Source organism: Trachypithecus francoisi, unplaced genomic scaffold (genome assembly GCF_009764315.1).
Source record: "Trachypithecus francoisi isolate TF-2019V2 unplaced genomic scaffold, Tfra_2.0 Lachesis_group4, whole genome shotgun sequence".
Classification (NCBI taxonomy): domain Eukaryota; kingdom Metazoa; phylum Chordata; class Mammalia; order Primates; family Cercopithecidae; genus Trachypithecus; species Trachypithecus francoisi.
Window position 1 is genome coordinate 27853994 of NW_022681469.1, and position 20839 is coordinate 27874832.

General features: G+C 43.1%; 1 protein-coding gene across 1 annotated transcript in view; it reads right to left on the reverse strand.

Annotated features, from left to right (window-relative positions):
• Positions 1-19959, reverse strand: part of MKLN1 (muskelin 1) — a 392713-nt gene extending 372754 nt beyond the window's left edge. The window contains exon 1 of the mRNA XM_033194310.1: positions 19812-19959. The gene's annotated coding sequence lies outside the window, so the exon portion shown is untranslated. The remainder of the gene's footprint in view (positions 1-19811) is intronic.
• Between the last annotated feature and the right edge of the window lie 880 nt (positions 19960-20839).

Sequence of the window (20839 nt, forward strand, 5' to 3'; positions counted from 1 at the left end):
TTTTATTTTTTTTCTTTTTTTGAGACAGGGTCTCCCTCTGTTGCCCAGGCTGGAGTGCAATGGCATGATTATAGCTCACTGCAGCTTCAACTTCCTGGACTCAAGCAATCCTCCCACCTCAGCTTCCCAAGTCGCTGGGAGTCTACTTGCATGCCACTATATCCAGCTAATTTTTGTAGTGACAGGTCTTACTATGTTGTCCAGGCTGGTCTTAGGACTCCTGGACTCAAGCAATCCACCTGCCTCAGCCTATCTCAAAGTGCTTGGATTATCATCCAATCCACATTTGTGTGTGTAATCATTTTATCTACTAATAATACATTAGTAATAAATGTAATAATAAAACATTTCATCTACTAATAATACTGAATAATACTGTTTCATTGACCATTATATTGTTCACCAGTATCCCTTGAAAACCTCTGTCCAATGACAGGCATGACAAATATGTCTGTCATCTTCTTACCTATTAACATTATCTACAGAAAAAGCTAAACCAGCTAGAGGATCTTGGGCAAATCACTTGACATTTATGACCTCAGGCTCCACTTCTTTGAAATGCGGGTAATGGTAGTAATATCTACCTTAGAGGTCTGGCATGAGGATTACGTGACTTAAAGCACATGGAAGACAAGGAAATGAGAGTGGTTTGGAAGTACTTAACTTCAGTGAACCCAGATTGGCTCTCGTTGATACCAACTTTCTTTCCCTAACCAAACTAAGCTTATCAGGCTGTACGTTCTGGAATCCACCATTTTCCCTTTTAAAAATTGGCACAGTTGTCCAACCCGAGGCATATGGTATTTCTTCTGTCCTCAGTGATTCCTCATAGCATGTCTATAATCATACCTGGAAGTTCCTTTTGTATCCCTAGATACCGTTTATATGGATCAGACGATTTGAAGCTCATTTAAATTTGAATCTCATCTAAATTTAAATTTTATCTAATTTAAATGTATCCTTTCATCATTCACCTTGGCTCCCATTTCATCTTAAATGTCTTCTTAATCCAGACTATAAGAACATGCATGTCTATCGAAGTGGACTTAGACTATAGAACTCGCACCCATTAAATAAAATCAATTATAAATCCACTCCCACAATATTGCCACTGTTAATATTTTTCTCCGTTCAGTCTTTCTTTTTTCTGAGAAAATATATTTAAAAATAAACAACCTAGCTGGGCATGGTGGCTCACACCTGTAATCTCAGCACTTTGGGAGGCGAGGCAGGATGATCCCTTGAGGCTGGGAGTTCGAGACCAATCTGGACAACACAGCAAGACCCTGTCTCTAAAAAAAGTTTTAAAAAATTCACAAGGTATGGTGGCACATTCTTATAGTTCCAGCTAATTCAGAGGCTGAGTCAGGAGGATCACTTGAGCCCAGGAAGTCAAGGCTGCAGTGAGCTATGATCAGGCCACTGTATTCCAGCCTGGGTGACAGAGAGAGACCCTGTCTTTAATAAATAATAAATGACCAACCTTTTCTGATGTCATGATATCTTCCATAACCTGCTTTTTATTGGATACATAGATTTCATCATGGGAATACACAAAATTTATGCAATAACTCTTTTTGGACACTTGTTATTTCTAAGTATTCAATATTATAAAGAATGCTACATTAAATATTCTTCTACATTAAATTTTCTTAATACCTCTAGTTGTTTTCTTAGGATGAAGTCTTAAAGATGAAATTGCTGTGTTAAATAAGTGGTTTGTGTATGTTAAGGTTTTTAACACACAGTACCAAATTGCTCTCAGAAGGCTTATACCAATTTATACTCCCAATATATGGTATGAGAGTTCTTACTTCCCTGAATCTTTATCCATGTAAGATATCATTTTAAAGTTCTTACAATTTGCTAGGCACAAAGACATCTGGGTTTTACTTTGATTTGCATTTTCATTCATTAATAATGAAACAGGACCATTTTCATTTTCATTGACCAGTTGCATTCCTTTTTTTCCTTTTTGCCTTTTGTTATTCTTTACCTATTCTTCTTTTGAGATCTTGTCTTCTTCTTGTACGTGTATGAGTTTTATGTATGTTAAAGACACTATCGTTTGTCATATACATAAAGTCCTAGAATCTCTAGCTTGGGCAACAGAGCAAGATCCTGTCTCCACCAAAAAAGAAAGAAAAAAAAAAATAGGTGTGGTGGCACATACCTGTGGTCCTAGCTACTCGGGAGGCTGAGGGGGAAGGATCACGTGAGTCCGGGAGTTCGAGACCAGGCTGGGCAACATAGGGAGAACCCATCTCTAAAAAAAATTATTATCTAGACATGGTGGCGCACACCTGTTGTCCTAGCTACCTGGAAGGATTGCTTGAGCCCAGGAGTTCAAGGTTACAGTGAGCTATGAATGTGCCACTGCATTCCAGCCTAGGCAACAGAACAAGACCCTATTAAAAAAAATCTTCTAGAATTTCTTATGTATCTTTTCATATTGTTTGTGCTACTGTCTTATCTACATAAGCTATAAGTTCTAAGTAATGAAATATATCAATGTTTTTCTTTCTTTCTTCTTCCTTTTTGAGACAAAGTCTTGCTATGTTGCCCAGGCTGGATTCAAACTCCTGGACTCAAGTGATTCTCCTGCTTCAGCCTCTCAAGTACATTGTATTTCTTTTATAAACCATAAGGCATTGCTTTTTTGCTCATGAAGGCCTTTACCACTCCAAGGTCAAAAAATGCTTACACCACTTGCATCTTTTAAGCGCATATCACCCCTATTATATGGGTGACTTCTCACACTGAATTCTTTAATCCATCTGAAATGTATTCCATTCTTCTTGGCCACATGTTTTTCCATTTTTTTTGAATCAGAAGTGATACTTTGGTTCCTTCTCTTTATGTCCAAGTTGCATATGGACCACTTGGCACATCACAGTTTCTAGGGGCCTGCTCATATAGAGTTGGAACAATTTCCTCCACAGCCAACTGATCCATAGATTCTCTAAACTCCTTCTTCAACATGAGTTCCACAGACCTAGTAGAAACAGACCACAGCTCCAACTCTCCCCTGAACTGATTCTGGTAACGTTTCTGGCTTTTGGCTCCCTTGTTCCCTGGTTACTTATTCGGACCATTCCTGTCCTTTATTAAACAAGGAAACAAAAACAAAAATACTCAGCATCTTGCTTATACCATTTGACAATGTCTTTCCTGATCTGTGATCCCCAACCCACATCGTGTTCTAAATACCTTCCCCGAGGAGGCTTCTATGCGGTTAATCGAAGCCACATAGTTGGACCCTGGAGCCCCAGGGCTTTAAGTCAATCATTTAATCGATTCAGAAAAGGCAGGACACAGTGGTAGACACATATTATGCTCCAGGCACAGTTCAAAATGCCTTGCCCAGGGCAAGCCATTCCCATCTGGCCATATGTTAGACACTGTTCTGAGCATCTTCACAGCAGTTCCTTTATTCCTTCTTGCATCTTGGCCATGCCTGGTCTTTTCAACACCCATCCCCTGTCTCCATTCCATCCTCCTCTGTGACACACATGTTCAGTGACTTGGCTTCTGTGGGCTGGCAATGGACTCTCTCTACCCCTTCTCAGAAGGTTGTGATCAGTTTTTCCTTCTTGTCCTGTCTCTAATATTTGCTGCACTCCTGTTCTTCGGTCACACTTGCCCACTCTCCTTTGTGTGCTCCATGAGATAATATGCCTCTGAGTGTGGCCTCCAAACTCCTTTCTGACTCTCTCCCACCTTTTAGTGGTCACTGGCTGCAATGCCACTTCCAAGATCCAAGATCCCTCATCTGCTGAGTGCGATTGATACCAGCAGAACTAAGTGAAAAACAATTCCATATTTCTTCTATTCTTTTTTTTTTGAGATGGAGTTTTGCTTTTGTCACCCAGGTTAGAGTGCAATGACACGATCTTGGCTCACCACAACCTCCGCCTCCCAGGTTCGAGTGATTCTCCTGCCTCAGCCTCCCGAGTAGCTGGGATTATAGGCACGCACCACCACGCCTGGCTAATTTTGTATTTTTAGTAGAGACGGAGTTTTTCCATGTTTGTCAGGCTGGTCTCAAACTACCAGCGTTAGGTGAACCACCCACCTCAGCCTCCCAAAGTGCTGGGATTACAGGCGTGAGCCACCACGCCCGGCCATATTTCTTCTATTCTAAGATCAACATACGGACTGGGTGCAATGGCTCATGCCTGTAATCCCAGCACTTTAGGAGGCCAAGGCAGGAGAATCACCTGAGGTCAGGAGTTCGAGACCAGCCTGGTCAACAGGGTGAAACCCCATCTCTACTAAAAATACAAAATTTAGCTAGGCATGGTGGCACGCACCTGTAACCCCAGCTACTCGGAAGGCTGAGGCAGGAGAATTGCTTGAACTCGGGAGGCAGAGGTTGCAGTGAGCCGAGATCGTGCCACTGCACTCCAGCCTAGGCGACAAGAGTGAAACTCCATCTCAAAAAAAAAAAAAAATATATGGTAGGATGCACCACCATTTAATTGCTGCTTTGAGAGCCCTCCCAAAAAACACTGCCATGTTAAATGTACCTACATTCTCATTTTAGAAATATTAAAAACATGGCGGGGATATCTGTACCTTAGAATCTAGGACATGCTATAGTTAAATGACTCTATTTTTCACTTAACTACTCACATATGACATCTGCTCTATTCAATGGTACTATCCTTTCTTCAATATTATTCTTTACTATAAATATAAGCAAAAATAAAAGTTCATAATTCATTGTCTTCAATACTTTTCCCAGACCTCAGCTATCTCTGGTCATTAGCCCTTCTGGCATTATTCTCACGGGTCTCACGGATCTGAGTCCTCCTTTTTGAAGGAAGCCTCATTATATACCCCTTCTCCTGCCTTTTGTACCTGTCCTTTAAATGTACAAGCTTAACTGAACACTTCCAGAACAACCACATTGATCTTTTTAATCTTTTTTTTTTTCTGGATTTTTTATTTTTTGCAGGGACAGAGTCTCACTTTGTTGCCTGGGCTGGTCTCGAACTCCTGACCTCAAGGAATCTTCCTGCCGGGGCTTCTCAAAGTGTTGGAATTACAGGTGTGAGCCACAGTGCCTAGCCTGATCTTTTTTAGATGCTTGTCTTTTCTTCGTTTGAACCACTGATTTTGTAAAAATGTACACTTTCAATCATATTGTTCCTCTTGCCCTTTATTTCCTAGTTCCTGGCCAGAGAGGGAGTCTTGTGTCCATATTTTCTCTTAACTTGCTCCTCTTGTTCATGTCAGGTTAACAAGTGCAGAATTGCCTTCTTTGGCTGTTACAAATTCAAAGCTACCCTGGTCACTTATTTTAAGTTGTTTGTCACTTCCACTTTGCCAACACATTTTTCTTAGCTGGTTAGAATTAAGCATCGAATAGTACCTCTTCAGTAAGCAATTAGTTTAAATTTAAGTCATGCCAACTTTATTTGACGATCACTTTTCAGCAGAATGAGACTGTCAGTAGATGTCAGATAAGCTGAAGTTCTCCATTACCCCATATCATGCCCCTGTGCCAATAATTTTGTCATTTGTATTGGGAAAGCATTACTGATGTTGCCATAACAGGATCACAAGGCACACTAGGACTAGTTGACTGCATACAGCCAGTGGAGAGAGGGTACAAGCCAAGACCTGGGGGGGAGGGATGCTCCCTGGGGCAGGGCTCTGCATACAGAAACCAGCCTGGATTTGGGCAGCTGGCCTGTGCAAAACCTTGCGTCTCTTTTTTTTTTTTTTTTTTTTTTTGAGGCGGAGTCTCGCTCTGTCGCCCAGGCTGGAGTGCAGTGGCGCAATCTCGGCTCACTGCAAGCTCCGCCTCCCGGGTTCACGCCATTCTCCTGCCTCAGCCTCCCAAGTAGCTGGGACTACAGGCGCCCGCCACCTCGCCCGGCTAGTTTTTTGTATTTTTAGTAGAGACGGGGTTTCACCATGTTAGCCAGGATGGTCTCGATCTCCTGACCTCGTGATCCGCCCGTCTCGGCCTCCCAAAGTGCTGGGATTGCGTCTCTTAATCACATAAAGTTCAGGAAGCTGTTAATGCCAAGCAGTTTAGCTTTGCCCCAGCAGTGGGTTATCTATAACGGAGAAGGCACATGTGTCCCATGGTTTGAGGAGAGCACAGCAGGGGTGTAGGTAGCAGCATACCGCCCTCTGCAAAAGATGACTGGTCAGAGCTAAGCTAAAAAAGACATCAGGATCATGGTAAAGTAGGCTGGGGTTCAAGACAGGGACCCACATCCAAAGGGAGACTGGGATACAAGGCAGGAGGACCAGAGACTGAGATGTTGAGGCCTCTTCCAATAAGGTGGAAGCCCATATTGGGCAGAGGGGTGGGGAGGCACAATAGGAGGGAGCTACAGATGTCTGAGGCCCCATGGCTGACCTGGCTGAAAGGAAGCACAATGGTGGGGCCGATACTAATGCTGACTTTCTCCAGTCTGAGCCAGTGTTTAAGTACTGGGGAGTGTGGGGGTTGGACCTATAAGTAAGGCTCCTTGGACAACTCAGCAGCTGGTTGCTAGGGAAGACAAAGGCAAGACAACTGGCCAGGTGCCTTATTCTATGCTCCCGGGACAATGTCACTTCTGCTTTTATTTTCAGCCAAATGTTCTCGGCCAGGTGTTCAGCCCCCAGATTTGTGGGTTTCTATATGTGTCCGTGACTTCTTGACTTGCAGGGTTACTCTGCTTTGCCTTTGGTTGTGTGCTTCTTTTGAATAAGTTACCTACCTTCATATTGCTGTAATGCTACAACAACAGCTACCATTTACTCACTGTCTACCATTTCCCAGGTACTACACCTGCTGATTTACATACATTATCTCATTTAATTCTCACAACCTCTTTGAGAGGTAGGTGTTATTATCCCCATTTGAAAAAGAGGAAACTGAAGCCTATATAGTGCATGTAATCACCCCAAGGTCATGCAGCTGGGATGCAAAAGAGCTCAGATTTAAACTCAGTTTTGTCTGACTGCCTATCGTTGCTTTAAAAGACTGAATTTATACACTGATACTGTGATACACCTGAACGATTCTCGTGGAACTTATCAGTCACTAGATCTTTTGTCTGTCAGTCTGCCTACCTATCAATTATTTATCCTCTTTTATCTTCAACTCCATAATACCCAGTACTGTACTATATAAAAAGTAGATTTTTTTTTTTTTTTGAGTCAGAGTCTCACTTTGTTGCCCAGCCTGGAGTGCAGTGGCACAATCTCGGCTCACTGCAACCTCTGCCTTCCAGGTTCAAGCAATTCTCGTGCCTCAGCCTCCCAAGTAGCTGGGATTACAGGTGCCTGCCACCATGCCCAGCTAATTTTTGTATTTTTAGTAGAGACGGAGTTTCACCGTGATGGCCAGGCTGGTCTTGAATTTCTGACCTCGTGATCCACCTGCCTCAGCACAGGCCACCACACCCAGCTATTTTTATTTGTATTTTGTAGAGACAAGGTCTTGCTGTTTCCCAGGCTGTCACATTTTTAAATGATTGGAAAACGTGAAAAGAATAATGATATTTTATGGCACATAAAAATTATTTGAAATTCAAATTCGTTTTATTGGAATGTGGCCAGGTTCACTCATTTAAATTTTGTCTATGGTTGCTTTGCACTACAATGGCAGAATTGAGTAGCTGGGACAGAGACTGTAGGGCAAGGAAGGCCTAAATTATTTCCTTTCTGGCCTTTTATATAAAAAGTTTGCTGATCTTTGGTATAATTAAGTGATATAGGATGGCATAACATTTTAAGTATTGTTTAAACTACATCTATTATTGTATTTCCTAAAATTTGTAATTCAAGGACACTCTCTTTTATTATGTAGAAGATCTCCACATTGTTAGAACAGAGTCAAACATGTCCTCCTTTGATATTCTGTACAGTGGCCCTGACAGCAGCAGCACTTTAATGCAGAAACAACAACAGACTAAGAAGTTGGTGGTTTCTCTAAGAGGTTAGACGTCTCTTCCTGCCAGTAGTCACCTTTCTCTCTCAAGGGAAACGGGCTGGGCAGCCTTATGGGTGATTACAGTGTATTATAGAACTGTAGTGGCACAGAAATGGATGCCCCAGGTTCCATCAACTCATTCAGGGTGATGTGGTGGGGTCATAGACGAGGAAAAGCAAATCGCTCTTTTCGTCATCACCTAGGACCTAAATAAAGACAAAAATGACTCAGATTGACCAGACACAGGTGAATATCACTTCTCAAAATGTTTTCTGAAGGCACTTACATGGCAACAACATGGTTCTGTGGGAGCCCCATCAATGTGTTAGCTCAAGAGTAAAACACAGGGAGCAGAAAGAACCTCCTTACATTTCCTAAGATCAAGCTGGGTTTGCAGTCAGCCTCAAGGGAATCTGTTTTACTTATTTATTTTTTGAGACCCAAGCATAAATTCTACTGTCTTTCTGCATGTCTGTCTTTCTTGCCATGCATCTTTCTCTCTTTCTTCAACCTAACAAAAGTTTACTGATCATTTATTATGTGTGGGTCACAGGGCAAGCCCCAGGGAAACAAAAAGAAACAATAAAATAGTATTAACTCTCAAGGAGCTTAACGCTTACGTGAGAAACAAATTAAAATAATCTTCCTTGACCTTTTGGCAGTGTTTAACAAAGAGTTGATCCTCCTTAACGGATTCTTCTCTTGGTTTCTTTGGCCCCGTAGTCTCCTGGTTTCTGATTTTCAGTCTCCATTGCCAGCTCTTTCTTTTCTTTTCAGTCTTAAATGATCAAGGTTTAGACCTGGATCCACTTTTTTTTTTTTAGTCTTTCTATCTACCCTCCCGAGGCAATCTTCTTTCAGATTTATAAATCCAGTTCCAGCAGCTCTTATGAGCCTCACAGCCATATCTACAAGTCTTCAGGGGACATCTGCATTTAGAACTTTTGATCTTCCCCTGTGTGATAGTCCATTCTTGCATTGCTATAAAGACATATCTGAGACCGGGTAATTTTTAAAGAAAAGGAATTTATTTGGTTCTTGGTTCTGTAGGCTGTACAAACATAGTGCTGCATCTGCTGATGGTGAGAGTCTGAGGAAGCTGATATGGTTTGGCTCTGTGTCCCCACCCAAATCTCATGTTGAATTGTAATTCCCAATGTTGGGGGAGGGACCTGGTAGGAGGTGACTGGATCATGGAGGCAGATATCCCCCTTGCTATTCTTGTGACAGTGAGTGAGTTCTTGTGAGATCTGTTGTTTGAAAGTGTGTAGCACTTCCCCTTCACTCTTTCTTTTCTGTGCCAGCCATGTGAAGATGTGTTTGCTTCCCCTTTGCCTTCCTCCATTATTGTAAGTTTCCTGAGATCCCTCCAGCTATGCTTTCTGTGCAGCTACACAGAACCATGAGCCTATTAAAGCTATTTTCTTTATAAATTACCCAGTCCCACATATGTCTTTATAACAGTGCAAGAATAGACTAATATAGAAAATTGATACCAGAATTGGGGTAATGCTATAAAGATATATGAAAATGTGGAAACAACTTTGGAACTGGGTAATGGGCAAGAGGTTGGAACACTTTGGAGGGCTTAGAAGAAGACAGAAAGATGAGGGAAAGTTTGGAACTTCCTAGAGACTTGTTGAATAGTTGCGACCAAAATGCTGATAGAGATAAGGACAGTGAAGTCAGGGTTGAGGTGGTCTCAGATGGAGATGAGGAACTTATTGGGAACTGGAGTAAAGTTCACTCTTGCTATGCTTTAGGAAAGAGACTGGTGGCATTATGCCCCTGCTCTCAAGATCTGTGAAACCAAACCTCAGAGACATGATGTAGGGTATTTGGCCAAAAAAATTTCTAAGCAGCAAAACATTCAAGAGGTGGCCTGGCTGCTTCTAAAAGCCTATACTTATTTGCATAAACAAAAAAATGACTTGAAGCTAGAACTTATATTTAAAAAGGAAGCAGAGCATAAAAGTTTGGAAAATTTATAGCCTGACCATGCAGTAGAAAAGAAAACCCCATTTTCTGGGGAGGAATTTAAGGCTGCAGAAATTTGCATAAGTAAAGAAGAGCCAAATGTTAATAGCCAAGACAAGGGGAAAGCATCCCAGTCACTCCAGCTCCAGCTGTGGCTAAAAGGGGCCAAGGTGCAGCTCAGGCTGTTGCTTCAGAGGGTGCAAGCCCCAAGTTTTGGTGGCTTCCGTGTAGCATTGGGCCTGTAGGTGCACAGAAGGCAAGAACTGAGGTTTGGGAGTCTCTGCCTAGATTTCACAGGATGTATGGAAATGTCTGGATGTCCAAGCAGAAGTCTACTGTAGAAATATAGCCCTCATTGAGAACCTCTACTAGGGTAGTGTGGAGGGGAAATATGGAGTTGGAGCTCCCACACAAAGTCCCCACTAGGGTACTGGCTAATGGAGCTGTAGGAAAAGGGCCACTGTCCTCCAGATCCCAGAATGGTAGATCCACTGATAGCTCACACTGTGTCCCTGGAAAAGCCACAGCCATTCAACACCAGCCCAAGAAAGCAGCTGCAAGGGCTGTATGCTGTAGAGCCACAGTGGTGGAGCTGCCCAAGGCCTTGGGAGCCCACCCCTTGCATCAGTGTGGCCTAGATGTGAGACATGAAGTCAAAGGAGATTATTTTGGAGCTTTAAGATTTAATGACTGCCCTCTGGCAGCCATTTTGGACTTGTATGGGGCCTTTAGCTCCTTTGTTTTGGCCAATTTCTCCCTTTTGGAATGGCTGGCTGTATTTACCCAGTGCTTATGCCCCCATTGTATCTTGGAAGTAACTAACTTGTTTTTGATTCTACAGGCTCATAGGCAGAAGAAACTTACATTGTCTCAGATGAGACATTGGACTTGGACTTTTGAGTTAATGCTGGAATGAGTTAAGACTTTGAGGGACTGTTGGGAAGGCATGATTGTGTTTTGAAATGTGAGAAGGACATGAGATTTGAGATGGGCCAGGATGGAATGATATGGTTTGGCTCTGTGTCCCCACCCAAAACTCATGTTGAATTGTAATTCCCAACGTTGGGGGAGAGACCTGGTGGGAGGTGATTGGATCATGGGGAAAGATGTCCCCCTTGCTCTTCTCGTGATAGTGAGTGAGTTCTCAAGAGATCTCTTTGTTTAAAAGTATGTAGCACTTCCCACTTCACTCTCTTTCTTCTGTGCCAGCCATATGAAGATGTGTTTGCTTCCCCTTCACCTTCCACCATGATTGTAAGTTTTCTGAGACCTCCCCAGTGATGCTTCCTGTACAGCCCACAGAACCATGGGCCAATTAAACCTATTTTCTCATTAGCCAGTCTTGGGTATGTCTTTCTTTTCTTTTTTTCTTTCTTTTTTTTTCTTTTTGAGACAGAGTTTTGCTCTTGTTGCCCAGGCTGGAGTGCAAAGACACAATCTTGGCTTACTGCAACTTCCACCTCCCAGGTTCAAGCGATTCTGTCGCCTTAGCCTCCTGAGTAGCTGGCATTACAGGTGCCCACCACTGCACCCAGCTAATTTTGTATTTTTAGTAGAGACAGGGTTTCACCATGTTGGCCAGGCTGGTCTCGAACTCCTGACCTGAGGTGATCCACCCGCTTCAGCCTCCCAAAGTGTTGGGACTACAGGCGTGAGTCACTGCACCCAGCCCTCAGGTATGTCTGTATAGTAGTAAGAGAATGAACTACTACAGGAACTTTCAATCATGGCAGAAGGGAAGGGGAGCCAGCAAGTCACATGGTGTGAGCAGGAGCAAGAGAGGAAAGGCAGAGGTCCCAGACTCTTTGAAACAACCAGGTCTCTCATGAACTAATTGAGCGAGAACTCTTTCATCATCAATAGGCTGGCACTAAGCCCTTCATGAGGGATCTGCCCCCATGATCCAATACCTCCCACCAGGCCCCACCTCCAATATTGGGGATTACACTTCAACATGAGATTTAAATGGGATAAATATCCAAACTGTATCACCCTGCAATTCTGTTTCTGTCCTAGGATTCTCCATCTTAGTCATGCTCTTGCACCTCTGTTCATGTACCTGATCTTGGGAGAAAAGTCAACTATGACAGTGTCTCCCTCTCCATAACCCACTATTTCCAATCAATCATCAGTTTCTTTAAAATAACTCTTGGCTCTCATCATTTCTCTCCCTGTGTGTTTCACTGCCTTAATCTGGGCAACCATGATCTCTCACAGGCACCATTAATGTACCTTCCAACTGTTCTCTCCACATCTGCTCATTCTCTTCTCTATTTTATCTCCCCATAAATTATGTTTTTTCGACCAAAAAATGTAAACCGTCTTTTAAAAAGAAATGCAACGCTAGCAAAATACACATTGTTCTTCATCGTATTTTTTTTAACTTAGTAATGTATCATGAAGATCTTTTCACACAAGTATGCCTAGAATTGTCTCACACTTTTAACAGCTGCCTTTCACTTGTTTTTTATTTTTTTCTTTTCTTTTCTTTTCTTTTTTTTTTTGTTTGTTTTCTAAGACAGAGTCTTGCTCTGTCACCCAGGCTGGAGTGTAGTGGCGCAATCTGGGCTCACTGCAATCTCTGCCTCCTGGGTCAAGTGAATCTCCTGCCTCAGCCTCCCAAGTAGCTGGGATTACAGGTATGAACCAACACGCCCAGCTAATTTTTTGTATTTTAGTAGAGATGATGTTTCACCATGTTGGCCAGGATGGTCTCGATCTCCTGACCTCGTGATCCGCCCACCTTGGCCTCCCAAAGTGCTGGGATTACAGGCGTGAGCCACTGTGCCCAGCCTCTTTCACTTGTTTAATTCTATCATAATTTATTTAACCACTTCTCTATTGATGGCTGTTTTCAGTCTTTAACTACTACTATAAATCATGCTTCAGTGTAGGTCCTAGAAGAGTCATCCTTCAATATCCGTGTGAGTATATCTATTGGATAAATATATAAAAGTAGAATTGCCAGGGTAAAGGCTTTGTACATTTAAAAGTTTGATAAATGTTGCCAGATTGCCCTCCATAGAAGTGATACCACCTTTCACTCCCATTGGCAGTATAAGAAAGTGCCTGCTTCCCAGCCTGGCCAGTCAAGTGTATTATTAAAGTTTTTTATTTTTGTCAACTTGACAGTAAAAAATAGATGTCACTGCAGTTGTGATGTGCATGCCTTTTATTATTACACATTTTCAGATACATTTGTATTTCTTTGACTACAATCTATTTGTCATACCCTTTGCCCAATTTTCCAGAGTTTTAAAGGTTTTTTTTTAATGAATTTGTAGGAGTACTCTGATTTCTTCTTAAATAGTTTAATTTCCAGGTTCTATCAGATATCCTGGTATCTTTTCAAAGTAATGATTTAGTCAATTTTTTAATTCTAATAATAAGTAATCATCAAGGGCTAACTCCATTACAAGGGAGTCCATATGTGGAATGCATGAATTGATTTGCAGAAGTCTTGAATTCCTGAAAATAATTTCACAAGACTGCCTTATGCCTATACCTATTCCATTTCATTTCATTTTCGTAACAGCCTTGTGAGGCATATAGTATTGTTAACCACAAAGTGAGGCTCAGAGAATGTAAACATCCAGGATCACACAGCTAGTAACTCTTCCACTTCTAGAATCTTAAAAACCTAGTAATCATTGCCACTAGCCATTCCAGTTGCACTAAGACTCTGATTCTTGATGCCTCCAATTTCTAATAAATGGTTGTTTTTCTCCTTTTCCTACTACAAACATCCAATGAATATATGTGTGTGTGTATATATATATATATATATTTTTTTGACTTATTTATTTTTGAGACAGAGTCTCGCTCTGTCGCCCAGGCTGGAGTGCAGTGGCGAGATCTCAGCTCACTGCAAGCTCCGCCTCCCAGGTTCACGCCATTCTCTTGCCTCAGCCTCCTGAGTAGCTGGGACTACAGGCACCCGCCACCATGCCCGGCTAATTTTTTTTATTTTTAGTGGAGACGGGGTTTCATCATGTTAGCCAGGTTGGTCTCGATCTCCTGAGCTTGTGATCTGCCTGCCTCGGCATCCCAAAGTGCTGGGATTACAGGCATGAGCCACCAAGCCTGGCCCTAATGAATATTTTTTAAGTCCCTGACATGCCAGTAATCTTCATAAGGTTTGCATTTTAGAGGAGTTCTCAACCATACATGATAAAAACAAATAGTAATAAAGTTCCACTACTACGAAAAAAAAAATACATAGTATAGTTGGAAATGTGGAGACAGAAGGACACTTCAGATGGAGTGATCATGGAGGGCTTCTTTGAGGAGGTGACATATAAGCGAAGATCAGAATGACCAAAATATATTCCAGGAAAAGGAAGTATATGGGGTAAATCGTATAATACAAGAGCAAGTTCAACACGTTTGAGGAAGATAAATAAGGCTGGTGTCACTGCAGTGGTGGAGAGTGGTGGGAGATGAGGTTGAAGAGGTGGTCAGGGATGCTGTACAGGGCTCCATAGGCCCTGTATGGAGGAGGAGTCTGGACTTTTTCACAAGTGCCATCAGCAGACATGGAGGGATTCTAAGATGAGAAATCACATGATCTGATTTATGTTGTAACACTTATGATTTATGAAACTCTAACTGTGCTGTGGAGAATGAGGACAAGAGCAGAAGCAGGAAAACCATTTAGAAAGCTATTACAAGAGCACAGAAGAGGAATGATGGTGGTTTGTATTAGAGTGGTAGCGGTGGAGATTGAAAGAGACATTTTGGAAATGTTTTGGAGGTAAAGTTGACTTGAATTCTGAGGATTGTGAAAACGGCGGAAAAGAGAAGAATCAAGAATATCTACATGCTTTTTATGTTGAGTAATTGGTGGATGGTAATGCCATTTAATTTGAAGGCTGAGAGAATAAAGAATTCTACTAGGGTAGTATTTCCTTCTTTCCTTGCGCAGCCTTAAGCTTGCAGACCATGGATTGCACCACTCTCTTTCCAATACTTTTATTTTATTTTCTTTCCCTACTTGCCCTTTAGTCCTTCTTACATAAAAGAACTTCACCTGTCTGCATCCTCTACTGTCATCCTGTCTTCAACTCGCTGCAGTTTGGCTACTAACCCCATTTTACTAATAAACTCCTTCTTGCCAGACACACCAATGACCTCCTTATTACTAAATCCAAAAACTTTTCAGTCCTCCTTTTCTTTTCTTTTCTTTTCTTTTCTTGAGACAGAGTCTTGCTCTGTTGCCCAGGCTGGAGTGCAGTTGTGTAATTTCACCTCACCATAGCCTCTGCCTCCTGGGTTCGAGAGATTTTTGTGTCTCAGCCTCCTGAATGGCTGGGACTACAGGTGTGTGCCACTACTCCCGGCTAATTTTAGTAGAGACAGGGTTTTGCCATATTGGCCAGGCTGGTCTCGAACTCCTAACCTCAGGTGATTCACTCACCTCGGCCTCCCAAAGAGCTGGGATTACAGGCATGAGCCTCCGCAGCTGGCCACAATCCTCCTTTTCTTGATCTCTCACTGGCATTTAATACTGCTGGTATTTCCTTCCCTGGCTCCTCTGAAACTACTTGTTCCTGGTCCTCCTACCTCTTAGGATATTTTTCCCCTGTGTTTTTTCTTTCCTCACTTTTTAAATTTGGTGTTTTCATTGGGTTCCAAAGTAGATCCTCTTCCTTCCTTTCTCTATGCCTTCTCTTGGATATTTCACCTACTTCCATGAACTATTCCTTATTCTGATGACTCCAGCATAGATCTCTCTCCTGAGTTCTAGACTTCCCTGTTCAATTATGTAGTAGACAGCTTCACTTTGATATTCTATGGACACTTCAACTCAACATGTTGAAAACTAAACTAATTACCTTTACTCCACAACCTGCTTTTCCTCCTGAGGTCCCCATCTTGGACCTCAGGATATATCTGCAGGATATAATGGGAGCAGATTTATGGCTTATGAAAATGGAAGGATACCACTGATGGAGGATACCATCAATAATCAAATTCTGTTGGTTCTATGTCCTTAATATATCTTGAACCCTTTCAATCCTTCCTTTCTTCATTTCCATTCTTGCTACCTTAGTTTAGACATCTATCATTATTTCGTTTTTATAATGTGATATGGTTTGGCTCTGTGTCCCATGTCAAACTGTAATCCCCACGTGCTGAGGGAGGGACCTGGTGGGAGGTGACTGGATCGTGGGGGAAGTTCCCCCCCATGCTGTTCTCATGATAGTGAGGGAGTGCTCATGAGATCTGATGGTTTTAAAAGTGGCAGTTCCCCCTGCAAGCTCTCTCTCTCCTGCCGCCTTGTGAAGAAGGTGCCTGCTTCCCTTTCGCCTTCCACCATGATTGTAAGTTTCCCCCGGCTGGAGCACGGAGGCATGATCTCTGCTCATTGCAACCTCCACTTCTCCGGTTCAAGTGATCCTCCTGAGGAGCTGGGACTACAGGTGTGTGCCACCAGGCCTGGCTATTTTTTTGTGTGTGTTTGTGTTTTTGTAGAGACAGGGTTTCACCATGTTGCCCAGGCTGGTCTCCAACTATTGAGCTCAAGCAATCTGCCCACCTCAACCTCCCACACTGCTGGAATTACAGTAGTGTGCCACTGCACCCAGCTGAGAGATCTTTCTAAAATGAACATTTGATCAGTTCACTATGCCCCTTAAAATTCATCAACGGTTCTCCAACAGCCTTAGAATAAGTTCAGACTTTTTAGGATGACATACTCGACCATGCTAATCTTTCTGGATTTCTCCTTCAGGACTTCTGCCACGGATTTATAAACTGTATTTATTTAGAACCTATTTGCCAGGCTCTGTTCTTCACCCTCAACTCTCTGGGCACAGCTTTTTCCCTAAGGTCTTTACACATAGTACTTTCTTTGCTTGGAATATCTTTCTCTGTAATCCGCCCACTTGTCTGGCTTACTTCTACTTATCCTTCAGAACTCATCTCAAGATTCACGTTGTGTGGTTAAAGACCCTATGCGTGGTCAGGGTTAGGCACCCTTATAAGCTCCCCTGTTGATATCACCTCACTGTTGCCTCATCAACTGCATATTCATCTTTGTTCTCGTGATACTATAATGTCCTTTGGAGCGGAAACTGTGTCGTATTCATCTTTGTATTCCCAGCACCCAGCACAATACCTGACACAGTGCAAGCACTCAATAATGAATAAAGTGGCAGAGTTGGGTTTCAAAGTCAGGTCTTTTCTCTCTGGCACAAATCTCACATTTCTTCATGCTACTTCTCAATACTGTGAATCTGAAAAATTCTAAGAGCTGAGCAAGGTCTATTTTTGCCTAGCACTAATTAAAACACAGGCAAATAGATTATTATTAGTTCTGTGAGGATTCAGTTTATATTTCTGTATACCCCTTCCTCCATCATTCCACCACTTGGATCATCAGAGTACTTAGGATTGCCTATATCTAAAATGACTGAAAGGCTAGGCATGGTTGAGTGTACCTGTAGCCCCAGTTACTCAGGAGGCTGAGGTGGGAGCCTTGCTTGAGCCCAGGAGTTGGAGGCCAGCCTGGGTAACACAGTGAGATGTTGTTGTAATAAATAAATAAGTAGACTGAAAGAACTTTCCCTACACTTTTATATCCTTTTGTAACTCTTATCCTGCTGCTTCCATAATACCACTGAGGCAGGGAGAGAGTAAGTACATGGGGAGTAAGGTAAATTTTATTTTTCTGTCAACAGACACTAAAAATGGATACATCAATAGAAAATCATTTCCCATCATTTCCCTCAAGGTTCCTATGGATAGATACTAAAGGTTCAGTGCTAAAATTTAACATTGCAAAATCCAGCTAAAATAGAAATTTTTATGTAGTGAGTTCAATCTCATCACAGAAGTTTGTAAATGGGAGGAGCCTTAGAAATCCTTTAGTCCAGCACTTTCATTTAAGCTTCCACAAAGAAACTGACATAAGACCTATGATGGCTCACTTAAGGTCATCCAGGCTATTGATGCCATTATACATCTTTTTCAAAGGGCTTTATTTTCCATCTAAACAAATTATCTATATCAGAATCCACCTATTTACATAGGGCTTATCTTTCTGATATTGCCTTTGCAATATCCTTGTTATAAAGAGGAAGGAACTGATAACAAAACAAAACAAGGTTGTCTTGTCCAGGGACGTAGGGGAATTGGTAAAAGAGACAATTAGTACACAAAGTGATGGCGTTTCCTATTTGTAGTACAGCCTTGTAATCACACTGTGTTCTCTGAATGCCACAATGCTAACCCAAGCTTACTTGTCCTTCCTGGGCCTGGATTCCATTCAATTCTATGCCTTATTTAGAGTAAATGATTTCCCCAGCTTCAACGTGTATTTATTTATTTATTTATTTATGCGTTTCATTTTAGAAGTATACTTAAATCTACCCTTCACTCGAGTGTGTCTTAGTTCTAGTGCTGAGGAATGAAGATTTTGGGTAAAAGAAATCGAGATGATTTTTTTTTCTAGGCTTTACATTTCAAGGATGGTTTCTCAAATGGCAACTGGCAGTCTACTCCTCAAATGATGACGTTTTCCACGGGAATTAGAATTTAATTAGAATAATTTGTTTTCAACGGGAAGCAAAGATTTCTTTCCAAGGGGATCAGTTTGATAATGTTTTACCAGCTAGTGCTACGAGACCAAATATAAACCAGTTCTGAGAAACAGGAAGTGAACTGACTGGTCTAGTCTGAGTGTCCCTGGCAGTGACGCAAATACAGAAATCAAATTAGGAAAACAAGATATGTGGGTGTGAGGCAATCGATAATCCAGGATGCTACAACATAAGCAAGAACGCCTTTAACCTGATGCCATTCATTTTAATAACACCCTGAGCAGTTTGATTTCCATGGAACACGCTGGTGATTAGAGAGCAGCAGGAGTTTGGGTTCCCTAGCAACAGCATGTGCTTTTGAGACAGTCATTAGCCTTTCAGTTAATCCCATCAACCCCTTACCTCTAAATGTATGACTGACATAAAAAAATGATGTTTTAGAAAGTGCTTTGAAATTTCCAGGAGTGCAATGGAAGGGAATAATCACAATTAAAAAGTTGTCTGGAGAACTACAGTCCAGTGAAGGCAGTAATGTTCCTACATGCCCAGCCTGTCCGAATACTTCCCTGCTCTCAGTCGTAGGTTCTGAATTCCCGTGGCAAAGGGCAAGGGAGGTGAAATTGTTCAGAGTTTCAGGCAGTCTTCTCACCCAACGTGAGTAGTATTGCAATGTCTCTCGGAATCATGGCTCTGAAGATGAGGAGGGGAGCGGGGTGGGCAGTTTGTGTGGTGAGTAGTCTGGCTGCAGGTAGGCTGGGAGGGAATGTCACACATAGTTTTCTTTCTCCTTTAAGCCGAATGAGGTACTCTGATCAAAGGAACTTGGGGAAGGAGGATGGTGAGGGGAATGAAGTTCTTCTTCCTATTGATTATTTGATTGCACCAGAGGCTGTTTGTCCAAGGCCACTGGCCAAGAGCATTATTTTCGTGGCTAAAGTGAGGTTGGGCAGGTTTCCCATCCCTTTCGCTAGTTTTAAACAAGACAACCCAGAAAGCGCAGCAAGGCTCTGGGAATACGATGTGGGTTGGCTTTTCCTACTCAGCTGCACCTTAAAGCGCCAGGCCATTGAGCTTGATACTTCTCAAACCCTGAATCATTGCCTCCAGCTCTACCCTGGGTTCAGGATGCACCACTCCACCCTCTGTGTAGCTTGGGTCAACTTCGGGGCGTCACTCGAATAGTAATTATTGCTGCGTTTGGCTGGACATCCTTATTACGGCCTGGGTCCCTCTCAGCTGGACACCGGGCTCCTTAGTTTGGCTGGGATGACTCCAGTACTTCCCGCCGCCCCACCTTACCCCCCTGCGCGCTCCCTTCCCAAGGCGACCACCTGCACCGCCCCACTTACCATCTGCCCCGCGGGGAGGGCCCCCCCCCGGGCTAGCGGAGCCCTCCCTGCTCCCGGGCGGCTTTGGAGGAGCTCGGTGTTTGCCTCCAACCCTTCGCTACCGGAGGATCAGGTTCCTCCCCTCCTCCCCCTCCAGCTCCGGCCGCCGCCGCCTCCTTCTTGCATGACACAGCAGAACCGCAGCTGCTGCAGCAATTCCAAGCCATCCGCCCAGGAAGCGCCGCAACCGGGACTCGGGAGGGGTGGAGGGGGCGAGGCAGGGGCCACGGCCCCGGGGGATCCTCGGCCCCACTGTGCACCACACACTCCTTTCCCAGCCCACGGGCACGCGAACAAAATGAGGCTCAAGCTGACCAGGCCGAGCTGGAGGAACGCTGGGGCTTGGCAGCAGAAGGGATGGGACCAGAGAGAAGGGTGTGGAGGAGACCCCAGTGAGGGCCAGGACATTTCAGGTAAAGAGAGGTAAGAAGAGGCCCAGACGTCAAGGGCCAGACTGTGAAGGTGATTAGAGGTCAAAGAGAGGTAAGGAGGTAGAGTTGCAGAGAAGAGAGGCCGAGCTGGGAAGGGCGTGGGGTTGGGGGCAGCTGCAGGGGAGGATGGGAGGTACAGTCTTTGGGGAGGCCTGAGCTGAGCGCCCAGGCAGAAAAGGGGCTGAGTTGGGAGGCAAGGGCTGTAGGAGGAAAGGGATGAAAGAATTGGGCATGAGATAGGAAGGTAAAACTTGGGAGAGATATTATAGAATTTAGAAGGGTTGGAATGGAGCTCATTCATCATGGCTGATGAGGTAAACTGATGAGGTGGAGAGAGAGAGTGTCAAGGCAAGGCCAAAAGGAAAGATCTTCCATCCCACTCTTCAGTTTCTTGCGAAGTTTTTTCTTGATTCCTCCAATCCAAACAGTTTCCCTTATAAAATGGAAACGCATGAACTAAAAAACCCAGAAATAGCTATCTGGCTTAGATTTACAGGATAAAATCTCCGTGTCTGTAAAAACTTTAAGGCAGAAATTTGGGGTTTATGGTACAAACCC